Source organism: Pleurodeles waltl, unplaced genomic scaffold (assembly GCF_031143425.1).
Source record: "Pleurodeles waltl isolate 20211129_DDA unplaced genomic scaffold, aPleWal1.hap1.20221129 scaffold_39, whole genome shotgun sequence".
Lineage (NCBI taxonomy): Eukaryota > Metazoa > Chordata > Amphibia > Caudata > Salamandridae > Pleurodeles > Pleurodeles waltl.
This window is the reverse complement of record NW_027150097.1, coordinates 6,362,641-6,381,595: the sequence shown is the minus strand read 5'-3', so window position 1 is coordinate 6,381,595 and position 18,955 is coordinate 6,362,641. Positions and strand designations below refer to the sequence as shown.

The 18,955-nt window shown below is 45.9% G+C and overlaps 4 non-coding genes across 4 annotated transcripts; all 4 read right to left on the bottom strand.

Moving 5' to 3' along the window:
* Nucleotides 1–618: 618 nt before the first annotated feature.
* TRNAL-CAG (transfer RNA leucine (anticodon CAG)) lies at nt 619–701 on the bottom strand. Its single transcript has one exon. It is a non-coding gene; the product is annotated as a tRNA-Leu (tRNA).
* A 3,560-nt stretch (nt 702–4,261) lies between these two features.
* TRNAL-CAG (transfer RNA leucine (anticodon CAG)) lies at nt 4,262–4,344 on the bottom strand. The gene has a single exon. It is a non-coding gene; the product is annotated as a tRNA-Leu (tRNA).
* Nucleotides 4,345–7,903: 3,559 nt separating this feature from the next.
* Nucleotides 7,904–7,986, bottom strand: TRNAL-CAG (transfer RNA leucine (anticodon CAG)). Its single transcript has one exon. It is a non-coding gene; the product is annotated as a tRNA-Leu (tRNA).
* Nucleotides 7,987–9,116: 1,130 nt separating this feature from the next.
* Nucleotides 9,117–9,199, bottom strand: TRNAL-CAG (transfer RNA leucine (anticodon CAG)). Its single transcript has one exon. It is a non-coding gene; the product is annotated as a tRNA-Leu (tRNA).
* Nucleotides 9,200–18,955: the final 9,756 nt, after the last annotated feature.

Here is an 18,955-nt window from a genome sequence, read left to right as displayed (position 1 = left end):
TATCTTTTTTTTGAGCAGCTATGTTTGTTTTGTATTGGTTAAGGAGAAATGTTGTGTTCGTCATGGGCACGCCTATGATGCACACCAAGGGAGGTAGAGAGTGTTAGTCTCCCCCGAGTTTTGGAGTTGGATGGTAGGCGCGGTGACGTGGAACCGGAGAGAATAAAAGGTCAGGGAAGGTGTTCCTCGTGGCCAATGACTCTATATTATTCTCTATGTATTTATTAAAACTTATCTGCGAAACAGGCACCGTGTGTGCACGATGCAACACACCCCTCCCATGCCCTGAATACAGAAGTTAAAAACCAGCTGTGATTGGGACGCAGGGGACCCTGGTGCCACTGAACCTTCTGCACTGTGAACCTGCTGAACTATTGACAGCTGCGCTCTTGATATGCAGGGTCGAAACCTTTATCTCTGCCCCTCTTTCACGATTTGTTGAAGATGCTGTGATTTCCCGCTTTACCGATTTACTGCGATTTAGCCAACTTCAGGAAATTACTGCAAGCAACGGACAATAGATCTTATCGATAATTTACAGAAACTGTTGACATTGTTTTTGATACGGGTGCTTGGAAAAAAAAAGTCCAAAAATGTATCCACCTCGCAAAAGACACTTGTCAGAAGTGGGATTCGAACCCACGCCTCCAAAGGAGACTGCGACCTGAACGCAGCACCTTAGACCACTCAGCCATCCTGACACTCTTGACACTGCACTGATGGCTCAATTTCCAGCTTATAAACCAAAATGAGTGCCATGTACTGAGTGAATGTTGTTTAATGTCCTCTGTATTTTCAATTCCAGACCTTCCTGCTCAGGGAAACAGTAGGATCTGAAGCTGATGAAGGAGAGAGGATGGATCATCCTGACAGTGAATCCGGTGGTGACTGCTACTAATTCTCAATCATCGACTACTTGGGGTGTGGACATGCAGAAGTTTGAGCCAGTGCACATGGCCGGTGGTGACTGCTACTAATTCTCAATCATCTACTACAAGGGGTGTGGACATGCAGAATTTGGAGCCAGTTCAAGATTCAGATCAGGAGGTGCCTGGCTCCATTCCAATCAACTCAGTGCCTCTGAGACAAGGACTTGAACGGTACAGTTTGAGTCCTCGACCGCCATGCTCAACGCGGCTGCAAGGATTTGGGGTGGATTGACTGAATGTGGCATTTCTTGTTGTGTACTATTCTTGTATACTGGATTAGTATAGTATCTTTTTTTTGAGCAGCTATGTTTGTTTTGTATTGGTTAAGGAGAAATGTTGTGTTCGTCATGGGCACGCCTATGATGCACACCAAGGGAGGTAGGGAGTGTTAGTCTCCCCCGAGTTTTGGAATTGGATGGTAGGCACGGTGACGTGGAACCGGAGAGAATAAAAGGCCAGGGAAGGTGTTCCTCGTGGCCAATGACTCTATATTATTCTCTGTGTATTTATTAAAACTTATCTACGAAACAGGCACCATGTGTGCACGATGCAACACAGCCCTCCCATGCCCTGAATACAGAAGTTAAAAACCAGCTGTGATTGGGACGCAGGGGACCCTGGTACCACTGAACCTTCTGCACTGTGAACCTGCTGAACTATTGACAGCTGCGCTCTTGATATGTAGGGTCAAAACCTTTATCTCTGCCCCTCTATCACGATTTGTTGAAGATGCTGTGATTTCCCGCTTTACCGATTTACTGCGATTTAGCCAACTTCAGGAAATTAGTGCAAGCAACGGACAATAGATCTTATCGATAATTTACAGAAACTGTTGACATTGTTTTTGATAAGGGTGCTTGGAAAAAAAAGTCCAAAAATGTGTCCACCTCACAAAGACACTTGTCAGAAGAGGGGTTTGAACCCACGTCTCCAAGGGAAACTGTGACCTTTATGCAGCACCTTAGAACACCCGACCATCCTGACACTCTTGACACCAGACTGATGGCTCAATTTCCAGCTTATAAACCAAAATGAGTGCCATGTACTGAGTGAATGTTATTTAATTTCCACTGTATTTTCAATTCCAGACCTTCCTGCTCAGGGAAACAGTGGGATCTGAAGCTGATTAAGGAGAGAGGATGGATCATCTTGACAGTGGACCCTGTGGTGACTGCTACTAATTCTCAATCATCTACTACATGGGGTGTGGACTTGCAGAATTTTGAGCCAGTGCATATGGCCGGTGGTGACTGCTACTAATTCTCAATCATCTACTACAGGGGGTGTGGACATGCAGAATTTGGAGCCAGTTCAAGATTCAGATCAGGAGGTGCCTGGCTCCATACCAATCAACTCAGTGCCTCTGAGACAAGGACTTGAACGGTACAGTTTGAGTCCTCGACCGCCATGCTCAACGCGGCTGCAAGGATTCGGGGTGGATTGACTGAATGTGGTATTTATTGTTGTGTACTATTCTTGTATACTGGATTAGTATAGTATCTTTTTTTTGAGCAGCTATGTTTGTTTTGTATTGGTTAAGGAGAAATGTTGTGTTCGTCATGGGCACGCCCATGATGCACACCAAGGGAGGTAGGGAGTGTTAGTCTCCCCGAGTTTTGGAGTTGGATGGTAGGTGCGGTGATGAGGAATCGGAGAGAATAAAAGGTAGGGGAAGGTGTTCCTCGTGGCCAAAGACTCCATATTATTCTTTGTGTATTTATTAAAACTTCTCTGCAAAACAGGCACTGTGTGTGCACGACGCAACACCCCCACCCCTCCCATCCCCTGAATACAGAAGTTAAAAACCAGCTCTGATTGGGACGCAGGGGACCCTGGTGCCACTGAACCTTCTGCACTGTGAACCTGCTGAACTATTGACAGCTGCGCTTTTGATATGTAGGGTCGAAACCTTTATCTCGGCCCCTCTATCACGATTTGTTGAAGATGCTGTGATTTCCTGCTTTACCGATTTACTGCGATTTAGCCAACTTCAGGCAATTAGTGCAAGCAACGGAAAATAGATCTTATCGATAATTTACAGAAACCGTTGACATTGTTTTTGATACGGTGCTTGGGAAAAAAAAGTCCAAAAATGTATCCACCTCGCAAAATACACTTGTCAGAAGTGGGATTTAAACCCACACCTCCAAGGGAGGCTGCAACCTGAACACAGCGCCTTAGACCACTCGGCCATCCTGACACTCTTCACACCTCGCTCATAGCTCAATTTCGAGCGTATAAACCAAAATGAGTGCCATGTACTGAGTGAATGTTGTTTAATGTCCTCTGTATTTTCAATTCCAGACCTGCCTGCTCAGGGAAACAGTGGGATCTGAAGCTGATGAAGGAGAGAGGATGGATCATCCTGACAGTGAATACGGTGGTGACTGCTACTAATTCTCAATCGTCGACTACTTGGGGTGTGGACATGCAGAAGTTTGAGCCAGTGCACATGGCCGGTGGTGACTGCTACTAATTCTCAATCATCTACTACAAGGGGTGTGGACATGCAGAATTTGGAGCCAGTTCAAGATTCAGATCAGGAGGTGCCTGGCTCCATACCAATTAACTCAGTGCCTCTGAGACAAGGACTTGAACGGTACAGTTTGAGTCCTCGACCGCCATGCTCAACGCGGCTGCAAAGATTCGGGGTGGATTGACTGAATGTGGCATTTCTTGTTGTGTACTATTCTTGTATACTGGATTAGTATAGTATCTTTTTTTTTAGCAGCTATGTTTGTTTTGTATTGGTTAAGGAGAAATGTTGTGTTCGTCATGGGCACGCCTATGATGCACACCAAGGGAGGTAGAGAGTGTTAGTCTCCCCCGAGTTTTGGAGTTGGATGGTAGGCGCGGTGACGTGGAACCGGAGAGAATAAAAGGTCAGGGAAGGTGTTCCTCGTGGCCAATGACTCTATATTATTCTCTATGTATTTATTAAAACTTATCTGCGAAACAGGCACCGTGTGTGCACGATGCAACACACCCCTCCCATGCCCTGAATACAGAAGTTAAAAACCAGCTGTGATTGGGACGCAGGGGACCCTGGTGCCACTGAACCTTCTGCACTGTGAACCTGCTGAACTATTGACAGCTGCGCTCTTGATATGCAGGGTCGAAACCTTTATCTCTGCCCCTCTTTCACGATTTGTTGAAGATGCTGTGATTTCACCGCTTTACCGATTTACTGCGATTTAGCCAACTTCAGGAAATTACTGCAAGCAACGGACAATAGATCTTATCGATAATTTACAGAAACTGTTGACATTGTTTTTGATACGGGTGCTTGGAAAAAAAAAGTCCAAAAATGTATCCACCTCGCAAAAGACACTTGTCAGAAGTGGGATTCGAACCCACGCCTCCAAAGGAGACTGCGACCTGAACGCAGCGCCTTAGACCACTCGGCCATCCTGACACTCTTGACACTGCACTGATGGCTCAATTTACAGCTTATAAACCAAAATGAGTGCCATGTACTGAGTGAATGTTGTTTAATGTCCTCTGTATTTTCAATTCCAGACCTTCCTGCTCAGGGAAACAGTAGGATCTGAAGCTGATGAAGGAGAGAGGATGGATCATCCTGACAGTGAATCCGGTGGTGACTGCTACTAATTCTCAATCATCGACTACTTGGGGTGTGGACATGCAGAAGTTTGAGCCAGTGCACATGGCCGGTGGTGACTGCTACTAATTCTCAATCATCTACTACAAGGGGTGTGGACATGCAGAATTTGGAGCCAGTTCAAGATTCAGATCAGGAGGTGCCTGGCTCCATACCAATCAACTCAGTGCCTCTGAGACAAGGACTTGAACGGTACAGTTTGAGTCCTCGACCGCCATGCTCAACGCGGCTGCAAGGATTCGGGGTGGATTGACTGAATGTGGCATTTCTTGTTGTGTACTATTCTTGTATACTGGATTAGTATAGTATCTTTTTTTTGAGCAGCTATGTTTGTTTTGTATTGGTTAAGGAGAAATGTTGTGTTCGTCATGGGCACGCCTATGATGCACACCAAGGGAGGTAGGGAGTGTTAGTCTCCCCAGAGTTTTGGAGTTGGATGGTAGGCGCGGTGACGTGGAACCGGAGAGAATAAAAGGCCAGGGAAGGTGTTCCTCGTGGCCAATGACTCTATATTATTCTCTGTGTATTTATTAAAACTTATCTGCGAAACAGGCACCATGTGTGCACGATGCAACACAGCCCTCCGATGCCCTGAATACAGAAGTTAAAAACCAGCTGTGATTGGGACGCAGGGGACCCTGGTGCCACTGAACCTTCTGCACTGTGAACCTGCTGAACTATTGACAGCTGCGCTCTTGATATGTAGGGTCAAAACCTTTATCTCTGCCCCTCTATCACGATTTGTTGAAGATGCTGTGATTTCCCGCTTTACCGATTTACTGTGATTTAGCCAACTTCAGGAAATTAGTGCAAGCAACGGACAATAGATCTTATCGATAATTTACAGAAACTGTTGACATTGTTTTTGATAAGGGTGCTTGGAAAAAAAAGTCCAAAAATGTGTCCACCTCACAAAGACACTTGTCAGAAGAGGGGTTTGAACCCACGTCTCCAAGGGAGACTGTGACCTTTATGCAGCACCTTAGACCACCCGACCATCCTGACACTCTTGACACCAGACTGATGGCTCAATTTCCAGCTTATAAACCAAAATGAGTGCCATGTACTGAGTGAATGTTATTTAATTTCCTCTGTATTTTCAATTCCAGACCTTCCTGCTCAGGGAAACAGTGGGATCTGAAGCTGATGAAGGAGAGAGGATGGATCATCTTGACAGTGGACCCTGTGGTGACTGCTACTAATTCTCAATCATCTACTACATGGGGTGTGGACTTGCAGAATTTTGAGCCAGTGCATATGGCCTGTGGTGACTGCTACTAATTCTCAATCATCTACTACAGGGGGTGTGGACATGCAGAATTTGGAGCCAGTTCAAGATTCAGATCAGGAGGTGCCTGGCTCCATACCAATCAACTCAGTGCCTCTGAGACAAGGACTTGAACGGTACAGTTTGAGTCCTCGACCGCCATGCTCAACGCGGCTGCAAGGATTCGGGGTGGATTGACTGAATGTGGTATTTATTGTTGTGTACTATTCTTGTATACTGGATTAGTATAGTATCTTTTTTTTGAGCAGCTATGTTTGTTTTGTATTGGTTAAGGAGAAATGTTGTGTTCGTCATGGGCACGCCCATGATGCACACCAAGGGAGGTAGGGAGTGTTAGTCTCCCCAAGTTTTGGAGTTGGATGGTAGGTGCGGTGATGAGGAATCGGAGAGAATAAAAGGTAGGGGAAGGTGTTCCTCGTGGCCAAAGACTCCATATTATTCTTTGTGTATTTATTAAAACTTCTCTGCAAAACAGGCACTGTGTGTGCACGAAGCAACACCCCCACCCCTCCCATCCCCTGAATACAGAAGTTAAAAACCAGCTCTGATTGGGACGCAGGGGACCCTGGTGCCACTGAACCTTCTGCACTGTGAACCTGCTGAACTATTGACAGCTGCGCTTTTGATATGTAGGGTCGAAACCTTTATCTCGGCCCCTCTATCACGATTTGTTGAAGATGCTGTGATTTCCTGCTTTACCGATTTACTGCGATTTAGCCAACTTCAGGCAATTAGTGCAAGCAACGGAAAATAGATCTTATCGATAATTTACAGAAACCGTTGACATTGTTTTTGATACGGTGCTTGGGAAAAAAAAGTCCAAAAATGTATCCACCTCGCAAAATACACTTGTCAGAAGTGGGATTTAAACCCACACCTCCAAGGGAGGCTGCGACCTGAACACAGCGCCTTAGACCACTCGGCCATCCTGACACTCTTCACACCTTGCTCATAGCTCAATTTCGAGCGTATAAACCAAAATGAGTGCCATGTACTGAGTGAATGTTGTTTAATGTCCTCTGTATTTTCAATTCCAGACCTTCCTGCTCAGGAAAACAGTGGGATCTGAAGCTGATGAAGGAGAGAAGATGGATCATCCTGACAGTGAATCCGGTGGTGACTGCTACTAATTCTCAATCATCGACTACATGGGGTGTGGACATGCAGAGGTTTGAGCCAGTGCACATGGCCTGTGGTGACTGCTACTAATTCTCAATCATCTACTACAAGGGGTGTGGACATGCAGAATTTGGAGCCAGTTCAAGATTCAGATCAGGAGGTGCCTGGCTCCATACCAATCAACTCAGTGCCTCTGAGACAAGGACTTGAACGGTACAGTTTGAGTCCTCGACCGCCATGCTCAACGCGGCTGCAAGGATTCGGGGTGGATTGACTGAATGTGGCATTTCTTGTTGTGTACTATTCTTGTATACTGGATTAGTATAGTATCTTTTTTTTGAGCAGCTATGTTTGTTTTGCATTGGTTAAGGAGAAATGTTGTGTTTGTCATGGGCACGCCTATGATGCACACCAAGGGAGGTAGGGAGTGTTAGTCTCCCCTGAGTTTTGGAGTTGAATGGTAGGCGCGGTGACGTGGAACCGGAGAGAATAAAAGGTCAGGGAAGGTGTTCCTCGTGGCCAATGACTCTATATTATTCTCTGTGTATTTATTAAAACTTATCTGCGAAACAGGCACCGTGTGTGCACGATGCAACACACCCATCCCATGCCCTGAATACAGAAGTTAAAAACCAGCTGTGATTGGGACGCAGGGGACCCTGGTGCCACTGAAACTTCTGCACTGTGAACCTGCTGAACTATTGACAGCTGCGCTCTTGATATGTAGGGTCGAAACCTTTATCTCTTCCCCTCTATCACGATTTGTTGAAGATGCTGTGATTTCCTGCTTTACCGATTTACTGCGATTTAGCCAACTTCAGGAAATTAGTGCAAGCAACGGACAATAGATCTTATTGATAATTTACAGAAACTGTTGACATTGTTTTTGATACGGGTGCTTGGAAAAAAAAAGTCCAAAAATGTATCCACCTCGCAAAAGACACTTGTCAGAAGTGGGATTCGAACCCACGCCTCCAAAGGAAACTGCGACCTGAACACAGCACCTTAGACCACTCGGCCATCCTGACACTCTTGACACTGCACTGATGGCTCAATTTCCAGCTTATAAACGAAAATGAGTGCCATGTACTGAGTGAATGTTGTTTAATGTCCTCTGTATTTTCAATTCCAGACCTGCCTGCTCAGGGAAACAGTGGGATCTGAAGCTGATGAAGGAGAGAGGATGGATCATCCTGACAGTGAATCCGGTGGTGACTGCTACTAATTCTCAATCATCGACTACTTGGGGTGTGGACATGCAGAAGTTTGAGCCAGTGCACATGGCCGGTGGTGACTGCTACTAATTCTCAATCATCTACTACAAGGGGTGTGGACATGCAGAATTTGGAGCCAGTTCAAGATTCAGATCAGGAGGTGCCTGGCTCCATACCAATCAACTCAGTGCCTCTGAGACAAGGACTTGAACGGTACAGTTTGAGTCCTCGACCGCCATGCTCAACGCGGCTGCAAGGATTCGGGGTGGATTGACTGAATGTGGCATTTCTTGTTTTGTACTATTCTTGTATACTGGATTAGTATAGTATCTTTTTTTTAAGCAGCTATGTTTGTTTTGTATTGGTTAAGGAGAAATGTTGTGTTCGTCATGGGCACGCCTATGATGCACACCAAGGGAGTTGGGAGTGTTAGTCTCCCCTGAGTTTTGGAGATGGATGGTAGGCGCGGTGAAGTGGAACCGGAGAGAATAAAAGGTCAGGGAAGGTGTTCCTCGTGGCCAATGACTCTATATTATTCTCTGTGTATTTATTAAAACTTATCTGCGAACCAGGCACCGTGTGTGCACGATGCAACACACCCCTCCCATGCCCTGAATACAGAAGTTAAAAACCAGCTGTGATTGGGACGCAGGGGACCCTGGTGCCACTGAACCTTCTGCACTGTGAACCTGCTGAACTATTGACAGCTGCGCTCTTGATATGTAGGGTCGAAACCTTTATCTCTGCCCCTCTTTCACGATTTGGTGAAGATGCTGTGATTTCCCGCTTTAACGATTTACTGCGATTTAGCCAACTTCAGGAAATTACTGCAAGCAACGGACAATAGATCTTATCGATAATTTACAGAAACTGTTGACATTGTTTTTGATACGGGTGCTTGGAAAAAAAAAGTCCAAAAATGTATCCACCTCGCAAAAGACACTTGTCAGAAGTGGGATTCGAACCCACGCCTCCAAAGGAGACTGCGACCTGAACGCAGCGCCTTAGACCACTCGGCCATCCTGACACTCTTGACACTGCACTGATGGCTCAATTTCCAGCTTATAAACCAAAATGAGTGCCATGTACTGAGTGAATGTTGTTTAATGTCCTCTGTATTTTCAATTCCAGACCTTCCTGCTCAGGGAAACAGTGGGATCTGAAGCTGATGAAGGAGAGAGGATGGATCATCCTGACAGTGAATCCGGTGGTGACTGCTACTAATTCTCAATCATCGACTACTTGGGGTGTGGACATGCAGAAGTTTGTGCCAGTGCACATGGCCGGTGGTGACTGCTACTAATTCTCAATCATCTACTACAAGGGGTGTGGACATGCAGAATTTGTAGCCAGTTCAAGATTCAGATCAGGAGGTGCCTGGCTCCATACCAATCAACTCAGTGCCTCTGAGACAAGGACTTGAACGGTACAGTTTGAGTCCTCGACCGCCATGCTCAACGCGGCTGCAAGGATTCGGGGTGGATTGACTGAATGTGGCATTTCTTGTTGTGTACTATTCTTGTATACTGGATTAGTATAGTATCTTTTTTTTGAGCAGCTATGTTTGTTTTGTATTGGTTAAGGAGAAATGTTGTGTTCGTCATGGGCACGCCTATGATGCACACCAAGGGAGGTAGGGAGTGTTAGTCTCCCCCGAGTTTTGGAGTTGGATGGTAGGCGCAGTGACGTGGAACCGGAGAGAATAAAAGGCCAGGGAAGGTGTTCCTCGTGGCCAATGACTCTATATTATTCTCTGTGTATTTATTAAAACTTATCTGCGAAACAGGCACCATGTGTGCACGATGCAACACAGCCCTCCCATGCCCTGAATTCCAAAGTTAAAAACCAGCTGTGATTGGGACGCAGGGGACCCTGGTGCCACTGAACCTTCTGCACTGTGAACCTGCTGAACTATTGACAGCTGCGCTCTTGACATGTAGGGTCCAAACCTTTATCTCTGCCCCTCTATCACGATTTGTTGAAGATGCTGTGATTTCCCGCTTTACCGATTTACTGCGATTTAGCTAACTTCAGGAAATTAGTGCAAGCAACGGACAATAGATATTATCGATAATTTACAGAAACTGTTGACATTGTTTTTGATACGGGTGCTTGGGGAAAAAAAAAAAAATGTATCCACCTCGCAAAAGACACTTGTCAGAAGTGGGATTCGAACCAACGCCTCCAAAGGAGACTGCGATCTGAACGCAGCGCCTTAGACCACTCAGCCATCCTGACACTCTTGACACAGCACTGATGGCTCAATTTCCAGCTTATAAACCAAAATGAGTGCCATGTACTGAGTGAATGTTGTTTAATGTCCTCTGTATTTTCAATTCCAGACCTTCCTGCTCAGGGAAACAGTGGGATCTGAAGCTGATGAATGAGAGAGGATGGATCATCCTGACAGTGGATCCGGTGGTGACTGCTACTAATTCTCAATCATCTACTACATGGGGTGTGGACATGCTGAATTTTGAGCCAGTGCACATGGCCGGTGGCGACTGCTACTAATTCTCAATCATCTACTACAGGGGGTGTGGACATGCAGAATTTGGAGCCAGTTCAAGATTCAGATCAGGAGGTGCCTGGCTCCATACCAATCAACTCAGTGCCTCCGAGACAAGGACTTGAACGGTACAGTTTGAGTCCTCGACCGCCATGCTCAACGCGGCTGCAAGGATTCGGGGTAGATTGACTGAATGTGGCATTTCTTGTTGTGTACTATTCTTGTATACTGGTTTAGTATAGTATCTTTTTTTTTTAGCAGCTATGTTTGTTTTGTATTGGTTTAGGAGAAATGTTGTGTTCGTCATGGGCACGCCTATGATGCACACCAAGGGAGGTAGGGAGTGTTAGTCTCCCCCGAGTTTTGGAGTTGGATGGTAGGCGCGGTGACGTGGAACCGGAGAGAATAAAAGGTCAGGGAAGGTGTTCCTCGTGGCCAATGACTCTATATTATTCTCTGTGTATTTATTGAAACTTATTTGCGAAACAGGCACTGTGTGTGCACGATGCAACACACCCCTCCCATGCCCAGAATACAGAAGTTAAAAACCAGCTGTGATTGGGACGCAGGGGACCCTGGTGCCACTGAACCTTCTGCACTGTGAACCTGCTGAACTATGGACAGCTGTGCTTTTGATATGTAGGGTCGAAACGTTTATCTCGGCCCCTCTATCACCATTTGTTGAAGATGCTGTGATTTCCTGCTTTACCGATTTACTGCGATTTAGCCAACTTCAGGCAATTAGTGCAAGCAACGGACAATAGATCTTATCGATAATTTACAGAAACTGTTTTCATTGTTTTTGATAAGGGTGCTTGGAAAAAAAAGTCCAAAAATGTATCCACCTCGCAAAGACACTTGTCAGAAGAGGGGTTTGAACCCACGTCTCCAAGGGAGACTGTGACCTGAATGCAGCACCTTAGACCACCCGGCCATCCTGACACTCTTGACACCATACTGATGGCTCAATTTTCAGCTTATAAACCAAAATGAGTGCCATGTACTGAGTGAATTTTATTTAATGTCCTCTGTATTTTCAATTCCAGACCTTCCTGCTCAGGGAAACAGTGGGATCTGAAGCTGATGAAGGAGAGAGGATGGATCATCCTGACAGTGGACCCTGTGGTGACTGCTACTAATTCTCAATCATCTACTACATGGGGTGTGGACTTGCAGAATTTTGAGCCAGTGCATATGGCCGGTGGTGACTGCTACTAATTCTCAATCATCTACTACAGGGGGTGTGGACATGCAGAATTTGGAGCCAGTTCAAGATTCAGATCAGGAGGTGCCTGGCTCCATACCAATCAACTCAGTGCCTCTGAGACAAGCACTTGAACGGTACAGTTTGAGTCCTCGACCGCCATGCTCAACGCGGCTGCAAGGATTCGGGGTGGATTGACTGAATGTGGCATTTCTTGTTGTGTACTATTCTTGTATACTGGATTAGTATCGTATCTTTTTTTTGAGCAGCTATGTTTGTTTTGTATTGGTTAAGGAGAAATGTTGTGTTCGTCATGGGCACGCCTATGATGCACACCAAGGAAGGTAGGGAGTGTTAGTCTCCCCCGAGTTTTGGTGTTGGATGGTAGGCGCGGTGACGTGGAACCGGAGAGAATAAAAGGTCAGGGAAGGTGTTCCTCGTGGCCAATGACTCTATATTATTCTCTGTGTATTTATTAAAACTTATCTGCGAAACAGGCACCGTGTGTGCACGATGCAACACACCCACCCCTCCCATCACCTGAATACAGAAGTTAAAAACCAGCTCTGATTGGGACGCAGGGGACCCTGCTGCCACTGAACCTTCTGCACTGTGAACCTGCTGAACTATTTACAGCTGCGCTCTTGATATGTAGGGTCGAAACCTTTATCTCTGCCCCTCTATCACGATTTGTTGAAGATGCTGTGATTTCCCGCTTTACCGATTTACTGCGATTTAGCCAACTTCAGGAAATTAGTGCAAGCAACGGACAATAGATCTTATCGATAATTTACAGAAACTGTTGACATTGTTTTTGATACGGGTGCTTGGAAAAAAAAAGTCAAAAAATGTATCCACCTCGCAAAAGACACTTGCCAGAAGGGGGATTCGAACCCACGCCTCCAAAGAAGACTGCGACCTGAACACAGCGCCTTAGACCACTCGGCCATCCAGACACTCGTGACACTGCACTGATGGCTCAATTTCCAGCTTATAAACCAAAATGAGTGCCATGTACTGAGTGAATGTTGTTTAATGTCCTCTGTATTTTCAATTCCAGACCTTCCTGCTCAGGGAAACAGTGGGATCTGAAGCTGATGAAGGAGAGAGGATGGATCATCCTGACAGTGGATCCGGTGGTGACTGCTACTAATTCTCAATCATCTACTACATGGGGTGTGGACATGCTGAATTTTGAGCCAGTGCACATGGCCGGTGGTGACTGCTACTAATTCTCAATCATCTACTACAGGGGGTGTGGACATGCAGAATTTGGAGCCAGTTCAAGATTCAGATCAGGAGGTGCCTGGCTCCATACCAATCAACTCAGTGCCTCTGAGACAAGGACTTGAACGGTACAGTTTGAGTCCTCGACCGCCATGCTCAACGCGGCTGCAAGGATTCGGGGTGGATTGACTGAATGTGGCATTTCTTGTTGTGTACTATTCTTGTATACTGGTTTAGTATAGTATCTTTTTTTTGAGCAGCTATGTTTGTTTTGTATTGGTTAAGGAGAAATGTTGTGTTCGTCATGGGCACGCCTATGATGCACACCAAGGGAGGTAGGGAGTGTTAGTCTCCCCCGAGTTTTGGAGTTGGATGGTAGGCGCGGTGACGTGGAACCGGAGAGAATAAAAGGTCAGGGAAGGTGTTCCTCGTGGCCAATGACTCTATATTATTCTCTGTGTATTTATTAAAACTTATTTGCGAAACAGGCACTGTGTGTGCACGATGCAACACACCCCTCCCATGCCCTGAATACAGAAGTTAAAAACCAGCTGTGATTGGGACGCAGGGGACCCTGCTGCCACTGAACCTTCTGCACTGTGAACCTGCTGAACTATTGACAGCTGCGCTCTTGATATGTAGGGTCGAAACCTTTATCTCTGCCCCTCTATCACGATTTGTTGAAGATGCTGTGATTTCCCGCTTTACCGATTTACTGCGATTTAGCCAACTTCAGGCAATTAGTGCAAGCAACGGACAATAGATCTTATCGATAATTTACAGAAACAGTTGCCATTGTTTTTGATAAGGGTGCTTGGAAAAAAAAGTCCAAAAATGTATCCACCTCGCAAAGACACTTGTCAGAAGAGGGGTTTGAACCCACGTCTCCAAGGGAGACTGTGACCTGAATGCAGCACCTTAGACCACCCGGCCATCCTGACACTCTTGACACCAGACTGATGGCTCAATTTCCAGCTTATAAACCAAAATGAGTGCCATGTACTGAGTGAATTTTATTTAATGTCCTCTGTATTTTCAATTCCAGACCTTCCTGCTCAGGGAAACAGTGGGATCTGAAGCTGATGAAGGAGAGAGGATGGATCATCCTGACAGTGGACCCTGTGGTGACTGCTACTAATTCTCAATCATCTACTACATGGGGTGTGGACTTGCAGGATTTTGAGCCAGTGCATATGGCCGGTGGTGACTGCTACTAATTCTCAATCATCTACTACAGGGGGTGTGGACATGCAGAATTTGGAGCCAGTTCAAGATTCAGATCAGGAGGTGCCTGGCTCCATACCAATCAACTCAGTGCCTCTGAGACAAGGACTTGAAGGGTACAATTTGAGTCCTCGACCGCCATGCTCAACGCGGCTGCAAGGATTCGGGGTGGATTGACTGAATGTGGTATTTATTGTTGTGTACTATTCTTGTATACTGGATTAGTATAGTATCTTTTTTTTGAGCAGCTATGTTTGTTTTGTATTGGTTAAGGAGGAATGTTGTGTTCGTCATGGGCACGCCCATGATGCACACCAAGGGAGGTAGGGAGTGTTAGTCTCCCCCGAGTTTTGGAGTTGGATGGTAGGCGCGGTGACGTGGAACCGGAGAGAATAAAAGGTCAGGGAAGGTGTTCCTCGTGGCCAATGACTCTATATTATTCTCTGTGTATTTATTAAAACTTATCTGCGAAACAGGCACCGTGTGTGCACGATGCAACACACCCCTCCCATGCCCTGAATACAGAAGTTAAAAACCAGCTGTGATTGGGACGCAGGGGACCCTGGTGCCACTGAACCTTCTGCACTGTGAACCTGCTGAACTATGGACAACTGTGCTTTTGATATGTAGGGTCGAAACCTTTATCTCGGCCCCTCTATCACAATTTGTTGAAGATGCTGTGATTTCCTGCTTTACCGATTTACTGCGATTTAGCCAACTTCAGGCAATTAGTGCAAGCAACGGACAATAGATCTTATCAATAATTTACAGAAACTGTTGCCATTGTTTTTGATAAGGGTGCTTGGAAAAAAAAGTCCAAAAATTTATCCACCTTGCAAAGACACTTGTCAGAAGAGGGGTTTGAACCCACGTCTCCAAGGAAGACTGTGACCTGAATGCAGCACCTTAGACCACCCGGCCATCCTGACACTCTTGACACCAGACTGATGGCTCAATTTCCAGCTTATAAACCAAAATGAGTGCCATGTACTGAGTGAATGTTATTTAATGTCCTTTGTATTTTCAATTCCAGACCTTCCTGCTCAGGGAAACAGTGGGATCTGAAGCTGATGAAGGAGAGAGGATGGACCATCCTGACAGTGGACCCTGTGGTGACTGCTACTAATTCTCAATCATCTACTACATAGGGTATGGACTTGCAGAATTTTGAGCCAGTGCATATGGCCAGTGGTGACTGCTACTAATTCTCAATCATCTACTACAGGGGGTGTGGACATGCAGAATTTGGAGCCAGTTCAAGATTCAGATCAGGAGGTGCCTGGCTCCATACCAATCAACTCAGTGCCTCTGAGACAAGGACTTGAACGGTACAGTTTGAGTCCTCGACCGCCATGCTCAACGCGGCTGCAAGGATTCGGGGTGGATTGACTGAATGTGGTATTTATTGTTGTGTACTATTCTTGTATACTGGATTAGTATAGTATCTTTTTTTTGAGCAGCTATGTTTGTTTTGTATTGGTTAAGGAGAAATGTTGTGTTCGTCATGGGCACGCCCATGATGCACACCAAGGGAGGTAGGGAGTGTTAGTCTCCACCGAGTTTTGGAGTTGGATGGTAGGTGCGGTGATGTGGAATCGGAGAGAATAAAAGGTAGGGGAAGGTGTTCCTCGTGGCCAAAGACTCCATATTATTCTTTGTGTATTTATTAAAACTTCTCTGCAAAACAGGCACTGTGTGTGCACGACGCAACACCCCCACCCCTCCCATCACCTGAATACAGAAGTTAAAAACCAGCTCTGATTGGGACGCAGGGGACCCTGCTGCCACTGAACCTTCTGCACTGTGAACCTGCTGAACTATTTACAGCTGCGCTCTTGATATGTAGGGTCGAAACCTTTATCTCTGCCCCTCTATCACGATTTGTTGAAGATGCTGTGATTTCCCGCTTTACCGATTTACTGCGATTTAGCCAACTTCAGGAAATTAGTGCAAGCAACGGACAATAGATCTTATCGATAATTTACAGAAACTGTTGACATTGTTTTTGATACGGGTGCTTGGAAAAAAAAAGTCAAAAAATGTATCCACCTCGCAAAAGACACTTGCCAGAAGGTGGATTCGAACCCACGCCTCCAAAGAAGACTGCGACCTGAACACAGCGCCTTAGACCACTCGGCCATCCAGACACTCGTGACACTGCTCTGATGACTCAATTTCCAGCTTATAAACCAAAATGAGTGCCATGTACTGAGTGAATGTTGTTTAATGTCCTCTGTATTTTCAATTCCAGACCTTCCTGCTCAGGGAAACAGTGGGATCTGAAGCTGATGAAGGAGAGAGGATGGATCATCCTGACAGTGGATCCGGTGGTGACTGCTACTAATTCTCAATCATCTACTACATGGGGTGTGGACATGCTGAATTTTGAGCCAGTGCACATGGCCGGTGGTGACTGCTACTAATTCTCAATCATCTACTACAGGGGGTGTGGACATGCAGAATTTTGAGCCAGTTCAAGATTCAGATCAGGAGGTGCCTGGCTCCATACCAATCAACTCAGTGCCTCTGAGACAAGGACTTGAACGGTACAGTTTGAGTCCTCGACCGCCATGCTCAACGCGGCTGCAAGGATTCGGGGTGGATTGACTGAATGTGGCATTTCTTGTTGTGTACTATTCTTGTATACTGGTTTAGTATAGTATCTTTTTTTTTAGCAGCTATGTTTGTTTTGTATTGGTTAAGGAGAAATGTTGTGTTCGTCATGGGCACGCCTATGATGCACACCAAGGGAGGTAGGGAGTGTTAGTCTCCCCCGAGTTTTGGAGTTGGATGGTAGGCGCCGTGACGTGGAACCGGAGAGAATAAAAGGTCAGGGAAGGTGTTCCTCGTGGCCAATGACTCTATATTATTCTCTGTGTATTTATTAAAACTTATTTGCGAAACAGGCACTGTGTGTGCACGATGCAACACACCCCTCCCATGCCCTGAATACAGAAGTTAAAAACCAGCTGTGATTGGGACGCAGGGGACCCTGCTGCCACTGAACCTTATGCACTGTGAACCTGCTGAACTATTGACAGCTGCGCTCTTGATATGTAGGGTCGAAACCTTTATCTCTGCCCCTCTATCACGATTTGTTGAAGATGCTGTGATTTCCCGCTTTACCGATTTACTGCGATTTAGCCAACTTCAGGAAATTAGTGCAAGCAACGGACAATAGATCTTATCGATAATTTACAGAAACTGTTGACATTGTTTTTGATACGGGTGCTTGGAAAAAAAAAGTCAAAAAATGTATCCACCTCGCAAAAGACACTTGTCAGAAGGGGGATTCGAACCTACATCTCCAAAGGAGACTGCGACCTGAACGCAGCGCCTTAGACCACTTGGCCATCCTCACACTCATGACACTGCACTGATGGCTCAATTTCCAGCTTATAAACCAAAATGAGTGCCATGTACTGAGTGAATGTTGTTTAATGTCCTCTGTATTTTCAATTCCAGACCTTCCTGCTCAGGGAAACAGTGGGATCTGAAGCTGATGAAGGAGAGAGGATGGATCATCCTGACAGTGGATCCGGTGGTGACTGCTACTAATTCTCAATCATCTACTACATGGGGTGTGGACATGCTGAATTTTGAGCCAGTGCACATGGCCGGTGGTGACTGCTACTAATTCTCAATCATCTACTACAGGGGGTGTGGACATGCAGAATTTGGAGCCAGTTCAAGATTCAGATCAGGAGGTGCCTGGCTCCATACCAATCAACTCAGTGCCTCTGAGACAAGGACTTGAACGGTACAGTTTGAGTCCTCGACCGCCATGCTCAACGCGGCTGCAAGGATTCGGGGTGGATTGACTGAATGTGGCATTTCTTGTTGTGTACTCTTCTTGTATACTGGTTTAGTATAGTATCTTTTTTTTGAGCAGCTATGTTTGTTTTGTATTGGTTAAGGAGAAATGTTGTGTTCGTCATGGGCACGCCTATGATGCTCACCAAGGGAGGTAGGGAGTGTTAGTCTCCCCCGAGTTTTGGAGTTGGATGGTAGGCGCGGTGACGTGGAACCGGAGAGAATAAAAGGTCAGGGAAGGTGTTCCTCGTGGCCAATGACTCTATATTATTCTCTGTGTATTTATTAAAACTTATTTGCGAAACAGGCACTGTGTGTGCACGATGCAACACACCCCTCCCATGCCCTGAATACAGAAGTTAAAAAACAGCTGTGATTGGGACGCAGGGGACCCTGGTGCCACTGAACCTTCTGCACTGTGAACCTGCTGAACTATTGACAGCTGTGCTTTTGATATGTAGGGTCGAAACCTTTATCTCGGCCCCTCTATCACGATTTGTTGAAGATGCTGTGATTTCCTGCTTTACCGATTTACTGTGATTTAGCCAACTTCAGGCAATTAGTGCAAGCAACGGACAATAGATCTTATCGATAATTTACAGAAACTGTTGACATTGTTTTTGATAAGGGTGCTTGGAGAAAAAAAAGTCAAAAAATGTATCCACCTCGCAAAAGACACTTGTCAGAAGAGGGGTTTGAACCCACGTCTCCAAGGGAGACTGTGACCTGAATGCAGCACCTTAGACCACCCGGCCATCCTGACACTCTTGACACCAGACTGATGGCTCAATTTCCAGCTTATAAAC